This window comes from Macrobrachium rosenbergii, chromosome 17 (genome assembly GCF_040412425.1).
Source record: "Macrobrachium rosenbergii isolate ZJJX-2024 chromosome 17, ASM4041242v1, whole genome shotgun sequence".
Lineage (NCBI taxonomy): Eukaryota > Metazoa > Arthropoda > Malacostraca > Decapoda > Palaemonidae > Macrobrachium > Macrobrachium rosenbergii.
This window is the reverse complement of record NC_089757.1, coordinates 30,496,009-30,522,264: the sequence shown is the minus strand read 5'-3', so window position 1 is coordinate 30,522,264 and position 26,256 is coordinate 30,496,009. Positions and strand designations below refer to the sequence as shown.

At 36.2% G+C, this 26,256-nt stretch overlaps 1 protein-coding gene and 1 long non-coding RNA gene across 3 annotated transcripts in view; one reads left to right on the top strand and one right to left on the bottom strand.

Annotated features, from left to right (window-relative positions):
• LOC136847844 (homeobox protein abdominal-B-like) overlaps nucleotides 1-26,256 on the bottom strand; it is a 601,387-nt gene that overhangs the window by 181,741 nt on the left and 393,390 nt on the right. The gene's annotated exons all lie outside the window — the stretch shown is intronic.
• LOC136847595 (uncharacterized) overlaps nucleotides 1-26,256 on the top strand; it is a 139,856-nt gene that overhangs the window by 18,699 nt on the left and 94,901 nt on the right. The gene's annotated exons all lie outside the window — the stretch shown is intronic.

Here is a 26,256-nt window from a genome sequence, read left to right as displayed (position 1 = left end):
AAACAGCAATGACGACACTGCAAAAACAGCACAAAGAAAAAGAAACAATACCTAAAGTATGTAGAGCCTCAGCGAATTTATTATGATTGGCCATGGCAAGCACAGCATAATTGCCGAACGCACCTATAAAAAGAAACAGGTACAAGGAAGGTACAGGGAATTAAGTAGAGCACGGAGCATAAGATCGCCTGTAAAGAAGTTAAAGAGACATTGGGAAGTGTTTTTGCAGCGTGGGATAAGTGTGAAGTGTTGCACTAATTAAAAGACGTCCCTCTAATTAAGACTCCCTGCCAATGTGAGCACAGCAAACGGGGATTATGACAGATGTAGTACTTGTTATGAGGAGAAGCGCCTAGCTTGTCGGTCCTCCTCTCAAATACAGGCTCCTGCAACTGCACAGAAGTGCAGGTGCAACCCCCTCTCGTATTATTGCGTCCATAAATTATGAAAATGTGGCCGGGGCTTAATGCGCATGAAATGACTAGCAGCTATATATATTAATTTCCAGCCTTTAAACAGCAATTTGCTTGCTAACGTGCCATAAGCCATGCAAACTGAAATTTGCAACCATATCAGGCGAATGTAAAATGAGCAGTGCCATGCAATAAAAAGAAGTTTATTGCCGGTTATTAAAGCGTTCAGAAGATGAATATAAAATACGTTTCCTTGCTATATTTTCCACGTTTGTGACGTCACCGGTTTTCGGTAAAAGATGAAGGGGAAAAAATGAAGGATGGATATTAAAACGAAATAAAACTCACTTAGAATAATCTGATATTTGATGCTTTAACTCTTGTTATTAGAGTACTTACGAGGGTTTATAGATAACACTTTTTTCATTTCAGTTTTTTTAATTTCTTTTTGCGTAAGACGATTTAATTTCTGCTTTACTTAATCGACATAAAAAAATTGCTAATAGTCTCAACTACATACAAGATTAAACATACATAACGTGAATATATCAATTTTTTATTTATATTTAATTGCTTTCATTTGGCAGATGGTTCAGATTAGGCCGGCTTTCTGTCAGCACGGGCCCTTGCCTGATAAAACTGTGATATGGCACTGCAGGGGGATACGCAGTCTGATGTGGACCTCTGGATTCTATCAAACCAAGAGTGACCAATATTTTTTTTTTATTACTAATAGCACACTCATCACGTTGCTACTGTCTCAACTGCCAGTTGTTACTTGTACTGCAACGGATTGGCTTGTTGCAATGACTTTTTTCACTCACTTGAATTGAATGTAATGTGTATTCTCCCAGGGTATACACCTTTACGGTAATTTTTGGATTTTATCGCAAAATGATTAATTTCTTATACTGTAAGGTCATCGAATTTTGGGTCAGTGTATAAAATTGCAACTTTTCAAGCGCTGTCAATAAGTATTTACTACAGAACTAATAATGTGATAGGCTTTGTTAAACCACTAAGAAAAAAAATAACTTAACTCAAAACAAAGCTTCTGATTCTCTGACAAAGTCAGCAAGCTATGTGACATAACTCTTCCTTTTCTCTCTCTCTCTCTCTCTCTCTCTTTAATATTTACCCATTTTCTGAGGCTAATGACGTTTTCTTTACTTTCTTGTGCATGTCACCCCCACCTGTTTAGTAGATAATTTCCTATCTGTTAATGACTGATGTACTATTGATTTTGTACGTTAATTGATTGCTTCAATAGAGAATTTGACGCATACTGGGAGACTATAAACTGCTCGAGTCTCTTGGCCGGCTTTGTACGAATAATGCTGTTTTGCTGCTCAAATCTGTGATGAATGGAAACATTTTTTTTTTTTTATTTGAAAACAAAAATATAAATTAAAAAAGTTAAAAGCGCTGTGTGTACCCATCCATATATTTATTTATTTAACTATATATATATATATATATATATATATATATATATATATATATACATATATATATATATATATATATATATATATATATATATATATATATATATATATATATATATACACAGAACGAAAAAAAAATGTTCTGACAATGTCAAACCTTGTGCTGTCATCTGTTTTGATGAAATAACCAATTACACCCCAAACAGAAAAGCACTAATATTGTCCACGATACTCTATCACAACTGTCCGAAGTTCTACCAAAAAGTAGAGAGAGAGAGAGAAGAAAGAGGAGAAGAAGGAGAGAAGAAGAGAGAGAGAGAGAGAGAAGAAGGCCACCCGACAATGAATCAGGGAAACAAGTTCTGCTGTCCCTAAATCCAAGTATCTGATACCCACGACGTGTTAAGTAATTCCAAGTATTCTTTGAACTATGTGGCTTTTAATCCCATCAGTGTGGTTCCCTGAAAAGAAAGAGAGGAGAGGAAAAGAGAGGAAAAGTTGAGGAATGGTTGAAAGGTGGGGAAAGAGTCGACAGTGAAGAGAAAATGAGATAAAACACGAGGAGGAATTTTTACTTTATTTTTAGGAACTGGCAAAACCAACCATTCTTTTTCCATACCCAAACTATCCAAGGCTCTTATACCCCATTTCACATGCCCCCCAAGCCTTTTTCCCAAAACATAGTGCCCCCAGCAAGGTCTCCTGTTTCAAAATAACATTTCTCTTAAGAGGCGCCTTCAAGCTTTGGTCAAGAAGCCTTGCAATCTGGATGTTAGTTTCTTCCTGTTTAATAATCTACTGTTTATCATATTCGTATTTATTCTAGGACTGTTCCCTAATTCCCGGGTATCAGATGCTAATAAAGGTATGGCTAACTTCTATCAATAAAAATTATGAAGTCCGCAGGATTATGAAAAGACAATTGCTTTATGTAAGAGTTTTCTCACATAAGTACCGGAATCACACCCAATAAATTAGTGAGAGCTGTAACTGAACTCGGCTGTTTTCGATAAATGGCTTAAGTCGCAGCCAAATTGAAAAGAGATTAAACTTAATGAGCGCTCTGATAAAAATCTTAAGAGACCGTGATAAAATGTAAGAATTTGTGGCGGTGGGAGATAGAATGTGTTCCCCCCAGAGCCGTTCACCTTCAACCTTTCTCTCTCTCTCTCTCTCTCTCTCTCTCTCTCTCTCTCTCTCTCTCTCTCTCTCTCTCCCTCTCTCTCTCTCTTTCTCTCAGCTAACACTTTCATCTCTTGCCAGTTGTTTACTTTCTTAAATAAGTAAAATTGTACCTTAAACAGAACCACGTGTGAGAATATAATAAAACCAAATAAGTAATATCTTGCTAAGCCTTTCCTTCGCTTGAAAAAAAATTAAGAGAGAACCACAAGTCTCCCTCTCCCTCTCTCTCTCTCTCTCTCTCTCTCTCTCTGAGCTAACACTTTCATCTCTTGCCAGTTGTTTACTTTCTTAAATAAGTAAAACTGTACTTTAAACAGAGTCAGCTGTGAGAATACGATTAAAAGAAATAATTAATATCTCGCCATTTCTTCTCCTCCTTTAAAAAAAAAAAAAAAGGAAGCGACAACCACAGGACGAAGACTTTGTAAACATTGGCTAACACTGGGTGAATCAGCCTTTCGAGTCCAAAGAGAACTCTGATTAGTAATGCTGTTGAAATGTGATTTAAAGTGCCAAGCTGCTCGTTCTTAGGGGATGCCTTTCTTTAGCTATGTTGCTTCTTCGAGCCCAAGACTCTCTTTCACTTTTCGTCATCCAAGTCGTCAAATCTTTGCTCAGAGTCTACAGGACAACAACGAAGCTAAACAATTTTGTATGAACTCCTTTGCTAAACAATTTTACATGGACTCCTTTGCTAAACAATTTTACATGATCTTCCTTGCTAAACAGTTTTACATAAATTCCTTTGCTAAACATTTTACACAAATTCATTTGCTAAAGAATTTTACATAACCTCCTTTGCTAAAGAATTTTACATGAACTTCTTTGCCAAACAATTTTACATAAACTCCTTTGCTAAACAATTTTAATTAAACCCCGTTGGTAAACAATGTTACACAAGTACTTTGCTATACAATTTTACATAAACTCTTTTGCTGTACTATTTTTACTTAAACTCCTTTGCTAAACAATTCTAATTAAACTCCCCTGCTAAACAAATTTACATGAACTCATTTGCATCCCATATAACCCTGGAGGGCGTATTAATAACTTCAAGGCAACTCTTTGACGAAAAAAATGGTGTTCGTAATATCCTTTGACGTATACAAGCACAAACACACAAACACGCACAAATACACAGAAGCAGTTTTGAATGGAGTCGTCCCACCGTCAACCAAGAGAGCATTCCTCTCAAAAATGAGGGGTGGGGAGGTGGGGGAAGGAGGGGAATCAAGACCAAAATGCCCTATCAATAAAACAACACAAGACACCGAGAATAAAAATCTTCTTAACGACCGAACAGACTCGTTAAATCACCACAACACAAACGAATGAAGAGGGACTTAAGAAGAGGCTAAACGCCTCGGATACAAACTGCCCCCCTCCCCCCTTCTTCTCCCCCAACCCCGTCCCCACCCCCCACACCATAAAAACCACCGACTAACGGAACAACATCTTCACTCATTTGATGTCAGGTAATCGGCGACTTATTTTACCTCAATTTTTTTTTTTACCCAGTTCTCGAAGGGTAGACGACCCCCTCCCCTCTCCCCCCTTTCTCGGAGAAGCTGTGAGCGAGCAGCAGCAGCGGCGGCAGCCATTAGCTTCCTTGAGTCTTCACAGACTCTTTGCCCTCTTTTACGAGTCTTTCACAGCTTAAGGACATGAGAGCGAGAAGAAGACAAATTCTCCTTCGCTCGAGACGTTTCTGGTTTAGGTGGGTTTCTCCTGTGTCTAGATTTTTATGACGTGCTCCTTATGCTTATATAAGTTAGTAGTGTCAAACGAGAGAGAGAGAGAGAGAGAGAGAGAGAGAGAGAGAGAGAACTGCATTTAGCACTGGGAGAAGTTTGAGTTTTAATTATTTCCTTCAACTCAACCTAAATATTACTTGCTGCAGCAAATGATGCATTGACAGTTTCATGAATAACATATATACTTTGGAATTAAAATCTAGGCTATGAGTCTCAGCTCTTTATAAAATAAAAAGGAAATACGAGGAAGCCAAGTTACATTATCAAGCTATCAATAAATTCTAATAAGCCTTCGGCTGGTCTACAATAACCTAAGCCTCTAAGGTACTGCCTAACTTTATTTGGGGTATTACCAATATATAAATTGACAGAAACAAATAAAGTCTTTAGCATTAACTCAAACTTGTAGCGTATCACCTAAAATACAAGCGAATCATTGAACTGTGCTAAGCAACTTCTGTTCTCATATGTGGAGGTTACGTACACTAGCGGATCCAGAAAAATTTCATGGGGGTCCACCAATTTTCATATTATACATACATACATACATACATATATGTATATATATGTGTGTATATGTATATATATATTTTTTCTCATTATATTTCTCATTTGTGTTATTATCATCTAATCTTCAATATCATTATTTTGTCTTTATTTTTCCAGGGGGGCACGTGACCAGGTGCCCCCCCAAGCCCCTCGGATCCGCTAGTGGTTACACAAAATGCGAACCATGATGCTCTAACATACAATTTCGAATGAATAAGTCATTCCTCTTATGAACCTACCACAACTGGTATCGAATATTCACAAGCAATCTCTCTCTCTCTCTCTCTCTCTCTCTCTCTCTCTCTCTCTCTCTCTCTCTCCGGGAGTGTGAGACAGGGTTACTCGTCGGTAAACTAGTTTTGATAAAGAAACTTTCTTCAAGAGGTTTTTCCATGTTTGGACAAGATATTTGGTCTACAAAAAAAAAAAAATAAATAAAAGGAGCGATTAAAGTGTAAAATACTGATGCTAATAAGTCCTACATGTATAGCAGACTGATAAGAGCTTATTTACGTTTCTTTGGTAAAGAAAGCGATTTACTAACAATTGATACACAACTCCAATAGACAGGTTTAACCGTAAAGTGGTGTTACTTTCATAAGTGTCCAAATAAGGAGCAGATGTTTCTCATAAAGAAATTAATTTCGTCACTCACACCTGATGATGATGATGATCTTGGAAAGTAATTGTAATATATATATATATATATATATATATATATATATATATATATATATATATATATATATATATACACACACATATATATATATATATATATATATATATATATATATATATATATATATATATATATATATATATATATAGACCTCTTAAGTAATTTATTATTAGGCATTTCCCAGCACGCCGACAAACTGTACTAAATTCTGATGAAATGTGCGTGTATGTTTTTTCTTTTTTTTGTCGAGGGAGGCCCAGCATACGTGCGTCATATTTCTTTTTCGTTGCGGAAGGCTGAACACAACATTAAATACGGCCTTTCCAGAGGAGCATTACACCAGACGCCGTGTCGCTTATCTGACTCTCCCGTCGAAGTTGCGAGATGTTTACTACTAAAGTTGCTTAGGGCAATCAAAAGGAAGAGTTGGCCACCGGGGGCCTCATTAGCAGAGCGAGAAACACGCAAAAATGCTGCCCCCCCCCTCTCCACCCCCAACTCTCACGCTAATGGTGACGGTCATTACGCGTGCCGTCAATGCTGAAGGTAAAATAAAACAAGAATCAAAACGGATATAAGAAATAATGGATGCGTTGGGGGGGCGGGGGAGAGGGGGGGGGGCGGCCAATCACTGATTCCAGGAACTCGTTGTGATCCTATTGCATGCATCTGAGAGCTGAGGTAACGATAAGACTTTGCATGACATTAGGAGGATGGTGGGTGGGTGGGTGGCCTCTCGCCCCCCGTGGCGTGTCAAAAATCTTTTCTTTGCATATTTAGAAAAGTCCTGTTTGCCCTTGTACTCGAAGATTTAGATATTTATGAAATAATGACGGAGTGACGTTGTCTTAAAGTTATTTGCAAGATGTGCTGTTGACTAGTATTCAGTAAATGGGTTCTCAGTCCTGTACGTAAAAGAGAGAGAGAGAGAGAGATCCATGATAAGACTCCCAAATTTATCCCTCACTTCTCCAACGAAGGTCATTGTTGATAAAAGTTATCGCCGACTGCCACTGATTGGCGATTTAAAATCATGACTTAACCTGTGAAGAATGATGGCAGCCATCTTTTTCATAAAATAAACACGAATCTCAAGCCTCTGCTTGTGATTATACTCATAAACACACGTAATGAAGGACGGATGCCTAATGTAAACATACGTGTAATTGTGTATCTGTGTTTTGAAATGTGTAAATACCTGTAAATTGCATTAAAGGTTTGTCAAGGTATTTTTGCGTACATTTGTAAGTCTATGTTCTTTTTCACTTTATTTACTAGCTATTACAAATATGAAACAGACTAAGTAACAAATGGGAATTAAAAAAAAATTGGAACCATAAATACAGTAAATTACTACTCTATTGTCAAAAACAAATACAATTAACTTTGTTTATTACATGACTTTGTATATATTACCAAAGGAAGTATTTGATCGCACTTCGAAGGAAAATGCACAAATAACTTCCCTGACTTTTGATAAAAAAAAAAAACTAAATAAAGAAAATATCTGATACGCAATTAAGATCAAATCAAAGAACTTCGTAACATTGACCGAATATTTTAGGCATCATAACTACCTCATACCAGTCAAGTTTATCTGCACGGCTGCTCAGATATTATCTCAGATATTTTATTTAGGGAAAAATTTTTTACCCTCTCTCTTGTATTATGCTCTATCAATATGCAAAAAAAAAAGAAACGAAATCTTCGTCTTGAAAATCCCCACCATAAAATTCAGCAGCAGACGATCTGTCTCGCTTATAATCAAGACTAAGCTGCGAAAAGTGGGTCCTTCTCCTTTTTCGGGGTTCGAATGGAATCCATAACTGCAATACTGGAGACAGAAAGAACAAATTATCAAAGCAACGTGATGACAAAGCAACAGATATTTTGCAAGAATTATCTGCAACGCAGAAACAAATCCCGTTTACGATCCATCCAGCTGCACATTTTTTTTTGCTGGGGGGCGCCGGGGATGGGTCCACCACGAGATATCTTTCTAATGTATTTAAAAGAACTCCCTTTCCCCCCTACTTCCCAATCACTATCATCTCTCAATTCCCAAATTCCCATCTTCTCTTCACCCAACCCCCGAGCCAGTAGCCCCTGGGCCGGGGGGCAATCCCCTACCCAAACCCAGCAGAAGCTTCCCCCAGACGTCGAAAGACCGTAGGCAGCGCCTGGTGGTATATTTCGAGGATCATGTAGCCGAAATCTGGCCTGGCGTCTGAGTGGGGGAGAAGGGCTGAAGCCGCTATCTTTCATAAACATTGAGGATCAGGACGGAAGGCAAAATCTCTAGGGCGCCATTGCCATCCTCCCTCCCTCCCCACATCCTCCCTCCCCTCCTCTCCTCATCTCTCTCTCTCTCTCTCTCTCTCTCTCTCTCTCTCTCTCTCTCTCTTTGAAACAAATAAAGTTGATGACATAGAGAGATCTTGATAAAAGAGGGCACGAAAAAGAAAAGGAATGGTGGAACACTTTGGCCCTTCATATGCAACAAAAGTTTTAGGTTTTAGAAAGATAACTTTTGAATGGAACTATATCTCTATGTTTACTTATATATATATATATATATATATATATATATATATATATATATATATATATATACTCTTAGATATATATATATATATATATATATACATATATATATATATATATATATATATATTATATATTATATATGCTATATGTATACATATATGTATGTATAATGCGTATATTCTTACAACTGTATTATTCAACAGAGGAGAGAATGCTTAAGAAAAGGCTGCTTAAACCTCACATGACGCTATGAGGAAATTTAAATAGAGAACTAATATATCTAGAAGAACTTATGTTACAAAGCATAAATTTCCCTTCTAGCTAAATATTTTCCGAGTGATATGAACCTTTCAAAAGTTTTTTGACAGAATATTCTAAAAAAAAAATACTGTTTTTGAATAAAGATAATTCAGTAAGAAGCCTCTTTCTATTCAAAATATGATACCTTTCTCCGAAAACAATTTCATCCAAAATGATGTCTCGTTTAAAAAAAAAAAAAAAAGTAAAATTTCTTCGCGTCTAACTTTCTTCAGCGGATATGATCTCTTTTCAAAGTAGTTTTTCTTAAAGGAGCTGTAACTTTTTTTTTAAAAGGGGGCGGCTTCCACGTACTAATGGACCATTTCAAAACCAAAGACTTGGGATTTAAAATTCCAAGAATCAACTATTACTAAATTTATTCGTGACTTCAAATTCGAACTGAATCCAGATCCCATTAAAATCATTATGTTCTCTGTTCTATTTGTATAGCCAGTGGAATTGTCATTTAAAAATCGTAAAAAAATCGTAACTTAAATTCAACGCAATTTTATTCTCATTCGTAGGTATGGCAATAACTTGAGTTCCCCAAAACTGGAGGAAGAAACTGATCCATCATGTTTCAAGGTGCAGTATTTTAATATATATTCATTCCTATACTAGAATTTTCTGTAATTGTAATCTAAAATTTTATTTTAATTATTCCGCGAAAGTCGCATTTTTTTTTTTATCTCAAAGCCTCCGGTCATCACGTTCCTTCTTTCCTTTTTTTGATTTCGACAAAGAGGCTTCCCTTTACGCCCTCCCTAAGGTATGAAGCCAGTTGCCAGACGGGAGTAGGAGGAGGAGGAGGAGGAGGAGGAGGAGGAGGAGGAGGAGGAGGAGGAGGAGGAGGAGGAGGAGGAAGGAAAACGCAAGTTAGTCAGTAACAAGAGAAATAAATCATTCTTCTTCCCCGAAAATCTGCAGGGAGAGAGAAAATATGTCGTATAAGCTCCCTCCGAGGTGACAAGGTGACAAGAGGTATGACGGAATTGCGGATTACGACCGCATTTTTCCCCTTGTGTTCCCATTTGTGGGGGTCCTTTGTTACCCTCTCTCTCTCTCTCTCTCTCTCTCTCTCTCTCTCTCTCTCTCTCTCTCTCCAGAACGTTTCTTTTTCCAATCGACTGATTCTAATATTTAGCTCGTGACCTTTATGCTGTCAGGCCAGAAGGCTTATTTTCTCACGGTTAGAAATGTGTGTGTGTAGACGTGCGTATTATTTTCTTTTATATCATTTTGTGTTTTTCGGTGACGGGTTCTTTCTCAAACTCCAGTGCATAGAAATTCTTATATCTTGATCGTAGAGGCGATAGGTAAAAGAAAAGAAGAATTATGAAAGGAATTATATCTTGATCTTAAAGGCGATAGATAAAAGAAAAGAAGAATTATGAAAGGAATTATACCTTGATCTTAAAGGCGGTAGGTAAAAGAAAAGAAGAATTATGAAAGGAACCAAAGACAAAGGATAATAAAAAGTAAAAATATCCGTTAAAATGTTGGGAGAAATAAGACAGTTGAGAGAAAAACAAAAGGATAACTCTCAATGAAAAGAAACAATGGGAACCTGATGATGATTTATAGGTAATTAATAAATTATATATATGTTATATATATATATATATATATATATATATATATATATATATATATATATATATATATATATACATAATTTTATTAATTACTATAAATCATCATCAGGTTCCCATTGTTTTTTCATTGAGAGTTATCCTTTTTGCCATTTCCCAGCTGTCTGTATACATATATACAAGTATGTATATACATGTATGTGTATACACGCATACACATATAAGTACCTGTGTATGTGTGTACATCCATTTAAATGTAAAGTGTGTTTAATTTCACAATTGAAAAATTACCAAAGAAGATACTAACATGATTAATTCATTTAAAAATAATTGTGAAAATTGATAAAGATGTTAATCATTTCGTAGTCAAATCTAATCTAGTGGAACAGTAACTCAACAAAGTTGGTTTACGACGGTACACACAAATCAAAGAAGTAAAAGAAGCATGTTTATTATTATTATTATTAATTATTGTGTGTGTGTGTGTGTGTGTGTGTGTGTGTGTGGTACCTGCTCCGCCTAAGAAATTGCAGGGGGCTTATGTCGTTCGTTCGGTTTGTTTGATTCTAACTGGGATTACACAAAAATTATGCATGGTTTTTGCGAAAATGGCAACAAGAGAATAGATATTGGGAGATTCAGGAATGGGATTTTCGGGGAGAAAGGTAGCTCTCTCTCTCTCTCTCTCTCTCTCTCTCTCTCTCTCTCTCTCTCTCTCTCTCTCTCTCTCTCTCTCTCTCATCGAGTGCAAGGCGCAGATTACGGCCTAAAGCCGTGCTGGATAGAGCACAAGCGCCAAAGCCAATGTCGACACAGAATACGTTCTAGATACGACGTAGTATCTTACGTTAGGTTTGGTTAGGAAGACGACCCTGTAATTACCATTAATTAGACTCGGTGGCGGCTTGCGATCTCCGAACTCTCTTATTATTATTTTTATTATTATTATTATTATTATTATTATTATTATTATTGAAAGCATGGAAACCAGAGAGAATCTTGGTAGGAAGGAACTATATGAAATCTCTTGTGTCAAAAAAATGCAGGATTTTAAACGTTTTTTACAGAAGGAAATTTTCCTATCGTTTTGTTAATTTTGACGCTTCCTTAATATAATGGAACAAATAAACTTATTCAGAAAAAAATATCTAGTATTCTTCTGTAACACACAACTCGCGGTATACATAGTTTACATCTTTCACGGTGGAACTTCAACAAGAAACTTTTCCATTTTGTTAAAAAGACTAAAGATATGAAGTTCTCAGCTTTTGACATTAGTAAAAAAAAAAAAAAGACACTTCAACCGAGTCAGTTGCAAGGTTGCAAGATCAGCATCTTATCACCATCTCAAAAAAAGGTTTAGTTTTTCCTTCTTGTAGGAACATCAAACCTTGCAGATCCAGTTTTGGAAAGTAGTTACACCAGAGGGGGAGCAGTGGATGGGGGAGAGGGAACGAAGGGGGAACTGGGAGCCCAGGAGGGGGGCTAGGGTCCCACTGTCAACTATTCCTATCCATCCAGTTGAATAGTGAAGGGAGCGAGATAACCAAGAGCTGGCTCCATCACTCAGTCAAGGATACGGGTAATCTGGTTTCGCAGGTGACAACTACATGATCTCTCTCTCTCTCTCTCTCTCTCTCTCTCTCTCTCTCTCTCTCTCTCTCTCTCGCAGATTCTTACTGAAGCAGCATGAGAAAGCGTTTATGTACTGCAAATAGCAGAAAATGATTAAGTACTTTTTCAAATCAGCATCGTGTCTTTTGTAATATGAATTCATGACTTACAGCTAGTAAAAGGGCACATTTGTATATGTGTATATACATACGTACATACATACATACATATATGTGTGTATATATATATATATATATATATATATATATATATATATATATATATATATATATATATAAACTTAGAAGTTAGAACCTGGTATTTTCTGTGAATACAGCAACTGGAATGGGAACATAAAGATCGAGGTATTCTTGTTATTGGTTATTTCGAACAACTTTGGCACGCTCATGATTAGAAAGAACTTTATTACCGGCCGCTAAAAGAAAAAAAAAAGCAAGAATCAAATCTGACAAAATATCGATTCAAACAAATAAACAACAACAACTGAGTACAACGAGAAAGTGCAAAACACACCGAAAGACATACCTATCAATCATTCTCCTTTGTCATATAAATTTAGTGAAAATTATAAGCTAAAAGTGGAGATTTATAATCAAAGATTCCTCGAAGGCTGAATGATCTAACGCCACCATCTCATGCAACAGTACAGCTGAAATGGATCGGCGTGAGACTCCTAGTACCTGCAGGAATTAAAAAAAAAAAAAAAAAAAAAAAAAAAAAAAGAGGGGGGGGGGTCGCGGTCGTCTCGTGCCAAAAACATCAGCCCTTCTTAGCCCTCTTTTTCTTCCCATACTTCTTCCCATACGAAGGGCGTCAAATCTGTGCTTCGGATTCGAAGTCATGCTTTCGTGGAACGTCGGAAAGTTTGAAGCTGCGGCTGAGTCAACTTCGTGTTGAAGCAGAATTTGTTGTGTCATTCCTTTTTAGAATGGTTTACTTATGGGTGAGTGTTGGCGTAGAAGGGAATAAGATTGATGGAATTCTTACTGAATGGCCGATGGAAATGATTGGTAGGCATTTCGAAAAATCACCATGGACAGCAATGTATGTTTTGATTGTAATGTAAAAAAAAAAATGGTTTTGTTTTACTGAAGTAATATAATAATAATAATAATAGTAGTAATAATAACAATAATAATAATAATAATAATAATAAAATAATAATAATAAATTACATTATTATTGTAATTTTTTTTTTGTATCTCAGTCATCCTATTCGCCTGAGTGGTATTTACAATGTGGGGTTTCGGGTTGCATCTTGCCTCCTTAGGAGTCCATCACTTTTCTCACTATGTGCGCTGCTTCTAGTAGCACACTTTTCTGCATGAGTCCCGGACCTACTTCGGCATCTAGTTTTTCCCGGTTACTTTTCAGGGATCTTGGGATCGTCCCTAGCGTTCCTATATGGGTACAATTTCCATTGGCATATCCCATATCCTTCTTATTTCTATTTTCAGGTCTCGAGATTTATCAATTTTTTTCTCTTTCTTTCTCATCTACTCTGGTGTCCCATGGTATTGCGACATCAATGAGTGATACTTTCTTCTTGATTTTGTCAATCAGCGCCAAGTCTGGTCTATTGGCACGTATCATCCTATCTGTTCTGATACCATAGTCCCAGAGGATCTTTGCCTGGTCGTTTTCTATCACTCCCTCAGGTTGGTGTTCGTACCACTTATTACTGCAAGCTAGCTGGTGTTTCTTGCACAGGCTCCAGTGGAGGGCTTTTGCTACTGAATCATGCCTCTCTTTGTACTGGTTCTGTGCAAGCGCCGGATATTCGCTTGCTATGTGGTTCATGGTCGTATAATAATAATAATAATAATAATAATAATAATAATAATAATAATAATAATAATAATAATAATAATATTATTATTATCATCATTATTATTATTATTATTATTATTATCATCATCATCATCTTTTTATTAATTTATTTATCAATTACTCTTGTTACTCTAAATGAAAAACTGACGAAAAACATGAATTTTCTCGAAGATGCCCAGAAAAACATTAAGTTACTAGTAATGAACAACTGCAACTGAAGTTAAGATTTAATTCATCTTGACGTGAATGACAAAGCCGACCTAATTCAAAATGAAATCAGACAATTCCATCTCTCCGTCGTCCTTCTGTCTGTCTGTCTGTCTCCATCTATCTGTCAAGTCCCACAGAAACACCCATGGCAAACTGACCTCAGGAATTTCCTCATCTAAAATGCGGGGCAGCTAAATATCTTTCAGGAATCAAATCTTCATCATTTTTATTCATAGCAATGTCCATCTTTTTATTATTGTTATTATTACTAAATGCCAGTGAGATTAACCTTTAATGCAAAAAGAGCTTCATTTTAACATTCGCAATGTTCCTCTTTTTATCATTATTATTATTGAATGCCAGAAGGATCACATTTTAATGCAAAAAGGCCTTCATTTCAGTCATTGCAATGTCCTTTTTTTCATTACTATTAAATGCCATTGCGATCACCTTTCAGTGTAAGAAGGGCTTAAAAGCAGTGCTCCACATGTCGTTTCATACCACAAAAATATCATAGCCTTCGCAAAACATTCCTTTTACATGCCATGAAGAAGAAGGACAGATATCCCTCTTCTAACCATCACCATCTAGACAACACTTAGCCACCACCACCACCATCTTCTACTCCTCCTTCCTCCTCCTCCTCCTCCTCCTCCTCCTCCTCCTCCTCCTCCTCCTCCTCCTCCTCCTCCTCCCCCCAGCAGCATATAAGCTATCTCCGCTGCGGTTGTTCAAGCCTGCATCCGAATTGCTGGCATTAGGGAGGCCTGGGGAATGCGAGGACTACGCCAACCAAGGATACATAGACTCTACACAAACTTGAAATTGGCTTTTTACATTAGGTCCCGTCGGGGAGCAAGGTGGGGGAGGGGAGAAGGGGGGAGGAGAGAGACCACTAAAGTTGGGGGTGGGGGGGGGTAAGGTGGGGTCGGATTATAGGAGGGTATCGTGTGGGAGAGCAAAACAGAAGACCCAAAAACTAGAGAGGAGGGCCTAATAATCAGATATGAGAGAGAGAGAGAGAGAGAGAGAGAGAGAGAGAGAGAGAGAGAGAGAGAGAGAGAGAGAGAGAGAGAGAGAATTTTGCACGCCAGAAAATACAAACAAAAATAGGCAATTACGAACATACATATATTTCTGAATGAATGATAGGCGTTAATTATCGTACAGACACACAGACATTCAAACATTATCAATAAGCATTGTCTTTGATAACAATGAATCTCGTGATATATGAGGCAAAATACATCATAATATGGAGATAATTGAAAAATTAACAAGCTTATTAGGATTGGAATTGTATGAATAAAATAACAAGTCATTAGTTAAACCTACTTAAAATTTATATATATATTAAATATATATATATATATATATATATATATATATATATATATATATATATATATATATATATTAATAAATAATTAGTAAGCACATAAATAAAATAAAACTTCACAACACCAACAAATAATACATTAAGAAAAAATATAGACAAAACTCCCACACAAATTCATAGAGGATAAAAAAGCAAGAAGCCGGCCTCGCACAATAAAAAAAAAAAAAAAAAAAAAATCCCAAACAATCTTTCGACCCCTGATGAAAATGCACACGGAGACGTCTCAACCTCTACGGAACTGACCACCAACCAGTATCCGGACACACCCTTTCCCTTTTAGCCGCCGATGGAGGGAGAGCAATATCCGGTTGCTGGTATAATGCTCTAATAACCGAACCCACTATGGACTTCCCGCATGACAAAATTTACGACCAATATCATGCTCCGCCAAAGTTTTCCAGCGATCAAACTCCTTAAAAAAAAAAAAAGAGAGAACAAAGGAACTCTCACTCCCCTTTCTAGAAAATAAAGGGGAACTGAAGAATTTTGTCATCCAATCGATGTAGGAAGTTCAGGAGGAGGAGGAGGAGGAGGAGGAAAAGGGAAAGGGGAGGGGAGAGGGGGTAGAGGGAGGAACGGAGGGAGAGATGCTAGGAGACCTGAATGGGTAGTATAATATGATGGAAGGGACAGGGTCAACACAACTCCCCTTAATTGAAAAACTCCACAGAAGTCTTTTAGATGAAAATCCATTAATCTTTATGAAACGCCCAAGCTTCATTCCATACAAAATGAGAAAAGAAATAAAAATTAAGACAATAAATCATACATTAATGTTACAAGAAGGTGAAACGAATTATTGGAGGAAGAAATGCAACAAAAAATATCTCCCAAAAAATGTATAAGAAACTCTAAATTAAAAACAAAAATATGGGCGATTTCTCCGTCCGCAAAAATAAAGAAAATAAAAACAAGAAGGAAATTTCCTACTATGTAAGAATCTATATATAAAAAAAGATGGGCGAATTTAAAAAAAATAAATAAATAAAAAAGAAACAAGGCCATTATAATATAAGAATCTAGATATAAAAATTATGGGCGGTTTTTCCCCCAAAAAATTAATAAAGCAAAGTCGACAAGGCAGTTACATATTACATAAAAATCAATATATAAAAAACGGGGCGATTTTCACCCTAAAAAGTAAAATAAAATAAAATAACAAGGCAATTACTATATAGGAATCTATTATATACGTAAAAAAGTTGGGCATTTTTCCCAAAAAATTAAACAATAAAACCAACACGGCAATTACATATTGTATAAAAAAATAATGAACGATTTATCCCAAAAATCAAACAGATAAAAGAAAAAGTAAGACGGCAATTCCGACCATTATCGCGGCGTTTACGGAGATCTCCATTCACGACCAAACCCGTATCAATAAGTCTTTATTGCTATCAATTACCGTATTCTTCCTTAATACATGCCATCTGGTTTTCTCCTTACCGGTGACCCATTAAATGGACTCCATTGGCCATAATCATCTATCATCACTTAGTATTTGGCTGAGGTCAGCACCATCACCTCCCTTTATGGTGATCTGTTACGACTAAGGACCTCCACATTAATCTCTCTCTCTCTCTCTCTCTCTCTCTCTCTCTCTCTCTCTCTCTCTCTCTCTCTCTCTCTCAGTATTAGGTATCATTCATTTTTGGTACTGAATTCAGTTTATCTCAACCTCCTTTATGGGAGCACGGTTTCCCTCATATATTTTCTGGAAGATTTTAAAGAAATATCTAATTACCAGTTTAACTCTTTCTTCATAGTAATACAGCATGTCAACAAAGTCCATACTGTTCATATTTTCCATCACCGTTTACTCTTTAAGAAAAAAGTTATAATCATAAACTCCTTTAACCTCCTAAATCATATTAGAACTTTCTTTCTCTATCCACTTTTAAAAAATCTCATCTGATCGTTTCATGCTTGTGCTATGGGTGAAATCTTCAGTTTTTCCTCAAAAAGACAACAGCCAGGCTCCTGTCATAGCATAACATACAAGCTATATATATATATATATATATATATATATATATATATATATATATATATATATATATATATATATGTATGTATGTATGTATATACTGTATATATATGTATATATATGTATATATATATATATATATAAAAAATATGTAAATATATTTATGTGTCTATATATATATATATATATATATATATATATACTGTATATATATATATATATATATATATATATATATATAATGTATTCACATATATACACGAGGAGAAAGCGTAGGAGTATTGATATAGTTGCTATTATCATCACATTAATATTATATAAATATATTTTTTAGAAATATTCCATCTTTTATGAGCTTCTGTTTCTTGGGCTAATCCCAAATAGGCAACTTACCATACCTAAATTTCGCTTGACTTTAGCTTAATACATTATGTCAGTTATGTATATTGAAATTCTACCGATGATTATAAAACTCAGGCTAAACTTTTGTCATGCCATGATCCTCTCATGAAGGAAAATGGAAAATTCAGCAATGATTTCTAAGTTGGCAACAATACCGATCTGAATTAATAATTTCACTGTTTGGGAATTGTCGCAGCTATTTGTCTTAATTCGCTCTAGAGAAGCCTGAAGAATTAAGGCTGATAAACAAAACAAGTCGCTGTGATAAACATCGCTTTGGCCATCGAAAAACATCTCTTATTATCCATAATTAGCAACATCTTTAACCAATCGGCCAGCGCTCGAGAGGTCTTATCCTCTTCTGAACTCTCGAGCGGAATCGGCTTCACTTCTCGGACGCTCAGATTCGCCTCGCTCGCCCGGCCTCTCCGCCAATCGCAACTCAGGTAAGGAGCGGCGGCCAATGAGAAGCCTCGGTAGCCCAGGGATTGTGACAACTATGAGGATATATGATGATGTTCCCTCGCTGCTCCGCCTGGCCCACATATAACCAACCGGCCAGCCCGCCCGGGTGGTGGTGGCTGGCTGGTGGTAAAAATCCCATTTTCTTTTGCGCGTTTCTCAATAAGTTTTGCGAAAGGAAGAGACGAGCTTTGACGAATGGTTTCAGGTGGGAAATGGTTCAGGGTTCTGAAATTGTTTTAAATCATACTAACAAACAAATAAAACAACGGCCAAACGCTAGTGGGTTCAGCCATCGGCGGGAGGAAAAAATAAACAAACCAAGACACCTCCTCCTTCTCTGCGAGAATACTTGACGCGCCGAACAGGAATGTTTACAGTTATTTTAGGAGATAGGACACGATATGGCGAGAGGAGGTGAAACTCGCATTCTTCATCGCGGTTCTTGCTGGCGTTCGTAGCGGCCCTAAAGAGACAAGGACTCCTTTAAATCTATCTTAGATAAATTTGGAATCATATAAAGAATAGGTCTGTAAAGCAGCCTAATGAAATATGGCTAATTTAGATATTACGATGAACTCTCGGAAGGCTATGGAGGTGACGAGCCTAAGAAAATGGAAGTCGATCCGGCTGTCTTCTCGACTGTAATTTGTTATCCATGTCTCCTATCGACTGTCGAATAAAATAGAATAATCTAGATTGGTGAAGTAATTTATGTGACAGGTAACACACTCCTTGAAAAAATCTTTAGTAGTATGGAGAAAAAAGTTTCTAATCAATATGTGTATGCCTAATTATATATATATATATATATATATATATATATATATATATATATATATATATATATATATATATACTATATTTCGTACAAAAGATTTCTCAGTCAGTCCATTTCGCGAAGCCAAAATAAACAAACAAATAAATAAATAGATGGATAAATGAAAACACAACTGCCACCATCTACATTTTTCATAAATGCGAGGATCTTTCATCAAAAATATTTTTCCTCAAAGACAGAGAAAAAAAAATAATACAAATTAATGTACAAACATACACACACATATGATCACTTTCAAATACTCTTAAGCTTTTTAGCAAAAGTCTCGTAAGAAAGCTGACAGTAATTTCAACATCTGCCAGTGTAAGATACTCTTTCACCATTACTTCCACCATTACTGATCTAAATTGACAGAACTGACCCGACCGCGCAATCGGGTCACCAGCTAACATTAGTAAATAAAGCCATCCCTGCCTTTGGTCATCATCAAGAAAGAACGGTAAAGAAAAAAAGGCTTGTCTAAAATAAAAGCAAAAATGTGAATTCATTTCTCACTCCTCAGTCAAGTACAAATCAATCTCCCACTTGACACGATCTTACCGAAACTGTCCATCATATTTTGGAATCTGAATGTATTTGAATAAAAAAAAATTGAATTCGTTTATAATACCTTAGTGAAGTATACAAATTCATTCTCTAATTGTCACTTTTTACCGAAACTATCCATACTTTGGACTGAGTGGGTGTGTTTGTGTGAATGTGTGCATGAGTTTGTGTGTTTGTACGTGTATGTGTATGCTTAAGTGGTATGTGACCACAAGAAGAGCCAGCTCCATATAACCTACCATACCAGGACGCAGCAGAACTCAAAACAAACACTCAGAAACTTCCCATTTATATAAGCCTCTTGTGGATGGTGGAGTGGCAGGCCATTTTCTTAAGGCTTAAGCTGACGCTGCTGTTGTCCTGCTGTTCTGCTGTTGCTGCCTGGGTAGCCAAGAGAAGGAATGCCATCTTGCAATGGTGTATGAATGTATGACTTTGGGGTCCCTTGAAGGATACGTTTAATTAAACTAGTAAATGCTGCAGGGTTGAAGTGATATTGGTGAACTTGACAGACATGTGGTAAAAAAATTTAGTTTACATGTACATATATATATATACACATATATATATATATATATATATATATATATATATATATATATATATATATATATATATATATATATATATATATATATATATGTGTGTGTGTGTGTGTGTGTGTGTGTGTGTGTGTGTGTGTGTGTGCATATAATATATTATAATATATACATACATATATAATATATATACATATATATATATGTGTATATATCCATCTATCTATCTATCTATCTATCTATCTATCTATCTATCTATCTATATATATATATATATATATATATATATATATATATATATATAATTCCCCAATTCTACAAATTGATTTACGATACCCTTAAAATATTTGACTTTTATATACTGAAACAGGAATAAGCCGGGAATGATAAATAAAAAAAAATGAACGAAAAAACTTGGCAATGAAGACACAGGAAATTACAGGAGAATTATCTCATAGTCGATGAGTAATTACCAAAAAATTATCTCCGGAAAACCAGGAGGGTTGGGGGGGGGAAGAGAGAAAAAAAAATATGTTTCATACTTATTAAAAAGAAATATACAAAATAATAACAAAAAAACACACATCTAACATTAAAATCCTGACGGGAAAATTAGTTACCAAAATGAAACTGTAAAAGGGCATTTGCTCCAAATCTTTTTCATTTCATTTCTTTTACGAAAAGTAATGACTCTCCTTCCTGGAGTGATTCACCTTCTATTCCCTGGATGTAACTTTCATTAAAATGAGAAGTATGGCCTACAACCCCTTGCCTCATTGTGATTTCCATTTTTATAAGTGTGTATGAATAGATGCGTATGTGTGTACATACATGAACACACACATTTATATATATGTTATATACATACATATACATATATATATATATATATATATATATATATATATATATATAAATATGTATGTATACTATATATATATATATATATATATATATATATATATATATATATATATATATATATATATATATATATATGTATATATATATATATATATATAGCCTATACATACATATATTCTATGTTTTGCACCAATAAGTTTTTTCTTCTAATGAGAGGTAGCTACAGAGAGGAACGAGGCAAAGTTACTACTGAAGAAGATGAATCCTCTGTTTAGGAAACTTCAATGGGTGGTTTATCGTCTCAAACTCTGGTTTTCACTCACTTCAAAAACGGTTTTAAAAGATCCAAAAGCATTAAAAAATAAAATAAATTGTTCATAATAATTAAAAATAAATACCTTCTTCTTCACCTAATTAGGCTGTAGGTCGTTTATACATTATATGAATAAAGTATTTATTTCAATGTTTAATCTAAATGTGTAAACGAAATATAGCCAATTCTTGCACAAAGAACGCCACAAGCGAAAAAGAAAGCAGTTTTATTTCTCTACAAATCATTATGAACGAGATACCTCATGCTTTAATGCTTGGATTTTTTAAAATAATTTTTAAAATGAGAGATACACCACCCATGAAATCAACAAATTCCTTTTAGAATTATTTCTATAATGAGTGGAAGCCAGTCCTCAGAGGTAGAAGACATATGGGAACTTACGATTTTTTGAGCCTGGCTCTTATTGGAATTGCCTAATCACAGTCAAATTTGTGTGTGTGTGTGTGTGTGTGTGTGTGTGTGTGTGTGGAACGGCAAGGTATTACACACAAAACATATGCATAACGATGAAGAACATGCGGTTTTGGGGGTCCTTCTCCAAGCAAGTGCCTCCTTTTGTTAGACAGGCTAAAGTAAATTCCTATAACATATTCAAAGTTATGGATTTATGGAAAGCACTGCGTTCTGGAAATCGTTTAATTGAAAATTTGGCCTTGAAGGTGCGGCCTTGCAAACTGTAATGCACGGTACCAGATTCCTAGTGAAAAATTGCATTCGTGGACTAACGTGTAACAGGCTAAGTGCAGCCGTTGATAAAGTTAAGAGAAACATACACACACACGACAAAAAGTTTCTCAAATTATACTTAGGATCATGCAATAAACATCTGATTTCGTGTCAGCGTTGTGCAAAGATAAACTCGCCGTTTTCATGAATAAAAAGTAACGACTTGAAAGCATTTCCGGAGATGTAGATCAATTACAGATTTTCTTTAACCTCTTCTGTTTCTCCGCAATAAGAACCTTCACGAGATCATGCATCTTGTCAATAAATTTCTTAAAAGCTTTGCTATACTTCAGGTATAAATGAGTAGATGTGGACACGAGAGATATAAATTTTAAGAGTAAATATACCCAAAGTCCAACCTTACAGCAGCTATTCCTACTGACATTTACTATCACAACAATACTTTCAGCACTTCAGCAGTTGTCCGTAAACAGCAAAGCAAAAAAAAAAAAAGAAAAAGCATGACATAGAGAGAGAGAGAGAGAGAGAGAGAGAGAGAAGAGAGTTCCAAAAGACATCTACTCTCGTGTCCTTATATTAGAAATTGTTATCGCCCGACGTCATCTACCCTCTGGTATGCCCCTACCCCTCCTCCTCCTCGTCCTCCTTCTCAGCCACCTCTTTTCTAGTGGAAGAGAAGAGGAGGAGGAGAAGGAGGAGGACCGTGCCTCCTGACACAACTCAGTTCAAGCAAGGCTCGGCCCGAGAAGGAGTTAATCCTCGACGGATGCTAAGGGCGACATCTTCTACGAGAATCAAGGAGGTTATCGGCCCTTTGCAAGACGGTGTCGTGGCCCTGCACCGCTGCTGCTGCTGCTGCTGTTGCTGCTGTTCCTAGTGCTGCTTCTCCAGTCTCCTCCTCCTCCTCCTCCTCCCCTTCCTCCTCCTCCTCCTCCACCTCCTCCTCTCAGTTTAGTCGACGGCAGCGCCATATGTCGCAGGTTTTATATTACTGACCTTCCCTCCTTTCAAATAACACGGGAAAAAATCCGTTTCCATTGCGATCGGTGCCTTTATAATTCGCCTCGTCGAGTGAGCTGCCTCGTAATTTAATTTATATTTTAAATAAAATTCTCAATTACCTCAGAAACACAAAAATTAATGGGGAGAAAATCGAGTCGAGCTTCACTTGAACCCTGCCTCCTGGTCCCCCACCCCAATCTCTCTCTCTCTCTCTCTCTCTCTCTCTCTCTCTCTCTCTCTCTCTCTCTCTCTCTCTCTCTCCTTCTTCCTCTTCTACTCCATCTGGTTTCGCCATCAGAGCAACCACTCCGGAACACAAACCCAAAACATTTTTCACTGAGGGTGGGGCAGCTGGGAGGGATTCTATTATCCCCGGGCTTGGGTGTGAGAAGGGACGGGATTGGGCGCTGGGATGGTGCAGTGGGAGGAGGAGGAGGAGGAGGAAGGAGGAGGAGGAGGAGGAGGAGGAGGAGGGGAGGAGGAGGAGGGAGGAGGAGGAGGGGGAGGAATAAGAAGGAGGAGGGCGAAGGAGGATTGAGTGCAAGATTGAATGTGTCTCTCCCTACCCCTTTTTCTATATAAGTTCTTGTTTACCTTTCGGTGACGTGAGAACTGGATGATAATAACAATACACTAGAGTAAATAAATAAAAAGAAAATAAACGCCTATTCGCATGGAACGAACCTACAGGGGCCATTGACTTGAAATTTAAGCTTCCAAAATAATTTGGTGTTCATCTGAAAAAAGTCACAGATGATGATATGATATACAGAAAGCAGATATTAGTTATTTGGAAAGAAAAAAGAAAATTTAATAAATTAATAAATGAACAGATAAAAATATAAATAAATTAGTAAAGTACAAGGTGAACTGCTTTCAGGTAGCAATGTATTGCATCTAGAAATACACAGGGGAGGCCTTTAGAATTAAAATGATGATTGCTTCAGCGGCGCTGATCTTGTATAGCACTTTTTCTCATTATTATTATTATTATTATTATTATTATTATTATTATTATTATTATTATTATTATTATTTATTATTATTATTATTATTAGGCGAGAATTCGGAATTTGCAAATTCCTTTTACAAGGATAAAATAATAAAAACGTAGTTTTAATATCCGTATGGTTTACCTCCAATGACGAAATTAGGCCAAGCCATAGACGTCCCCACTTTTGTGCTCGTTAAAAAAAGAACAGAAACTATATAAATCATTTAATCCGTCAAGCGAAAAAGACTATCTCCCAAAACCTCGCCGAATGCGATTGAATCGATCAAACGAATGGCGTCAGACCAGAGTAAACATTTCACAACTGGAAAGTTTCAAAAGTCTTCTTCGTTGCCAAAAGGGAAAAAATTTGATACCCTCGATAAATGTGCCAATCGCATCTCTGTGCCAATCGCAAACAATAGTAATTGCTCCAAAGGGGACTCTCTCTCTCTCTCTCTCTCTCTCTCTCTCTTTCGTTTCTATAGATATGTCATTCTTTATCATCATTTCTCAATGATACCATGATACCGTAAACTGACCCACTGAACCAATATACTCGATTACAACAGTTATCAAAGTTATTGTCTTTTTATGGACCAGCTAAAATTTTCATTATACTGACGTCATCGAAATTTGGAAATACTGCCGTGGCCAGAAAATAATACATCAGTACACCTCACTCATGGTACCTACTCGGAAATGTTTTTTGCCCCATTATTTTATGTACTTTCAATTTTAAATGAAAATGAAATGTTTTGAAATTGTAATCCACAAAAATAAAAATGAAATTGAGCGATAAGGAACCAATTGTATACTTCCTTATTTTAAAATAAAATTACAGCCTGAAATATTCGTCAGTTTTAAAATAACACGTCTTTGCATTCACACTCGAAGTACGATAAAATGGTCTTCCTTGACAAGCAGACGAAAATAAAGAAGAAAATACTTTTATATACTTCAATAGCAAAAGTTTCTAAGAAAGTTTGATTAATATCTGTCGAAGTTTATTAATGTTTCTACGTGCCTGATGTTTGTACCTTTGCGTCTTCTCTTATTATATGACCCTATTTCAACTTTTCCTTTATATTATGATGAAACTTTCTCTAACAAGTGGATGAATTTCGTCAGTTTTTCTTTTATCTGTGTTGCTTAATGTGGGAGATTGCTGGTTATGAAACCAGCCAGAAATAACCCAAGTTCTTAATTCACACGCTTGTTCCAATTAACTCAACTATGTAATATATACATATAATACTAATATACATACACACACACATATATATAATATATGTGTGTATATATATATATATATATATATATATATATATATATATATATATATATATATATATATATATATATATATATATATCCATTACATACATACATACATACTGTTCATACATATACACACATAATGTACATGATACTTGCGTGGGTATTACGCCAAGTCAGAAGCCAAAAAAAAGAAGAAAAAAAAGGGGGCTCGGAGGGTACAAAGAGAAATTGTACGCCCCATAATTCAACAAAAGCTGAGGTAAGAGTGCCTTCATTAAAACGAAAGATTGTGGGGACGGGGGAAAAAAAGTCCCACACATAAAGCTGAGTGTCACTTTGGTAATATGTTATAGGGCCACGTGGGACTTGGATCCCGCCCAAATAGGAAAGAGGAGGAGGAGGAGGAGGAGGAAGAGGAAGAAGAGGGCAATCTGAAAGGGTGGAGGAGGAGGAGGAGGAGGAGGAGGAGGAGGAGGAGGAGGGGTGAGGTGGAGGTGGTGGTGGGTGAGGGTGAGAACCCTGGAGAAGAAAATCTAAATTCGCTTCATATGTTTTGCCGAGGAAAGGGAATTTTTTTTTTTATTTATTCTTGCACCTCTGGGGAAAATGTCGTTCTATTTCGCCTTAGTCAGTGATTCGGGTTATTCTCATCTTTACTGTATACCCCGGCATTTACCTGTGCCAATCAGGAACCTACTTGCCAGGTAAACTATCATTTTATTAACAACATACCCAAGGCTATTCAAGAATAATCTATCAGCATTGCACATGGTATT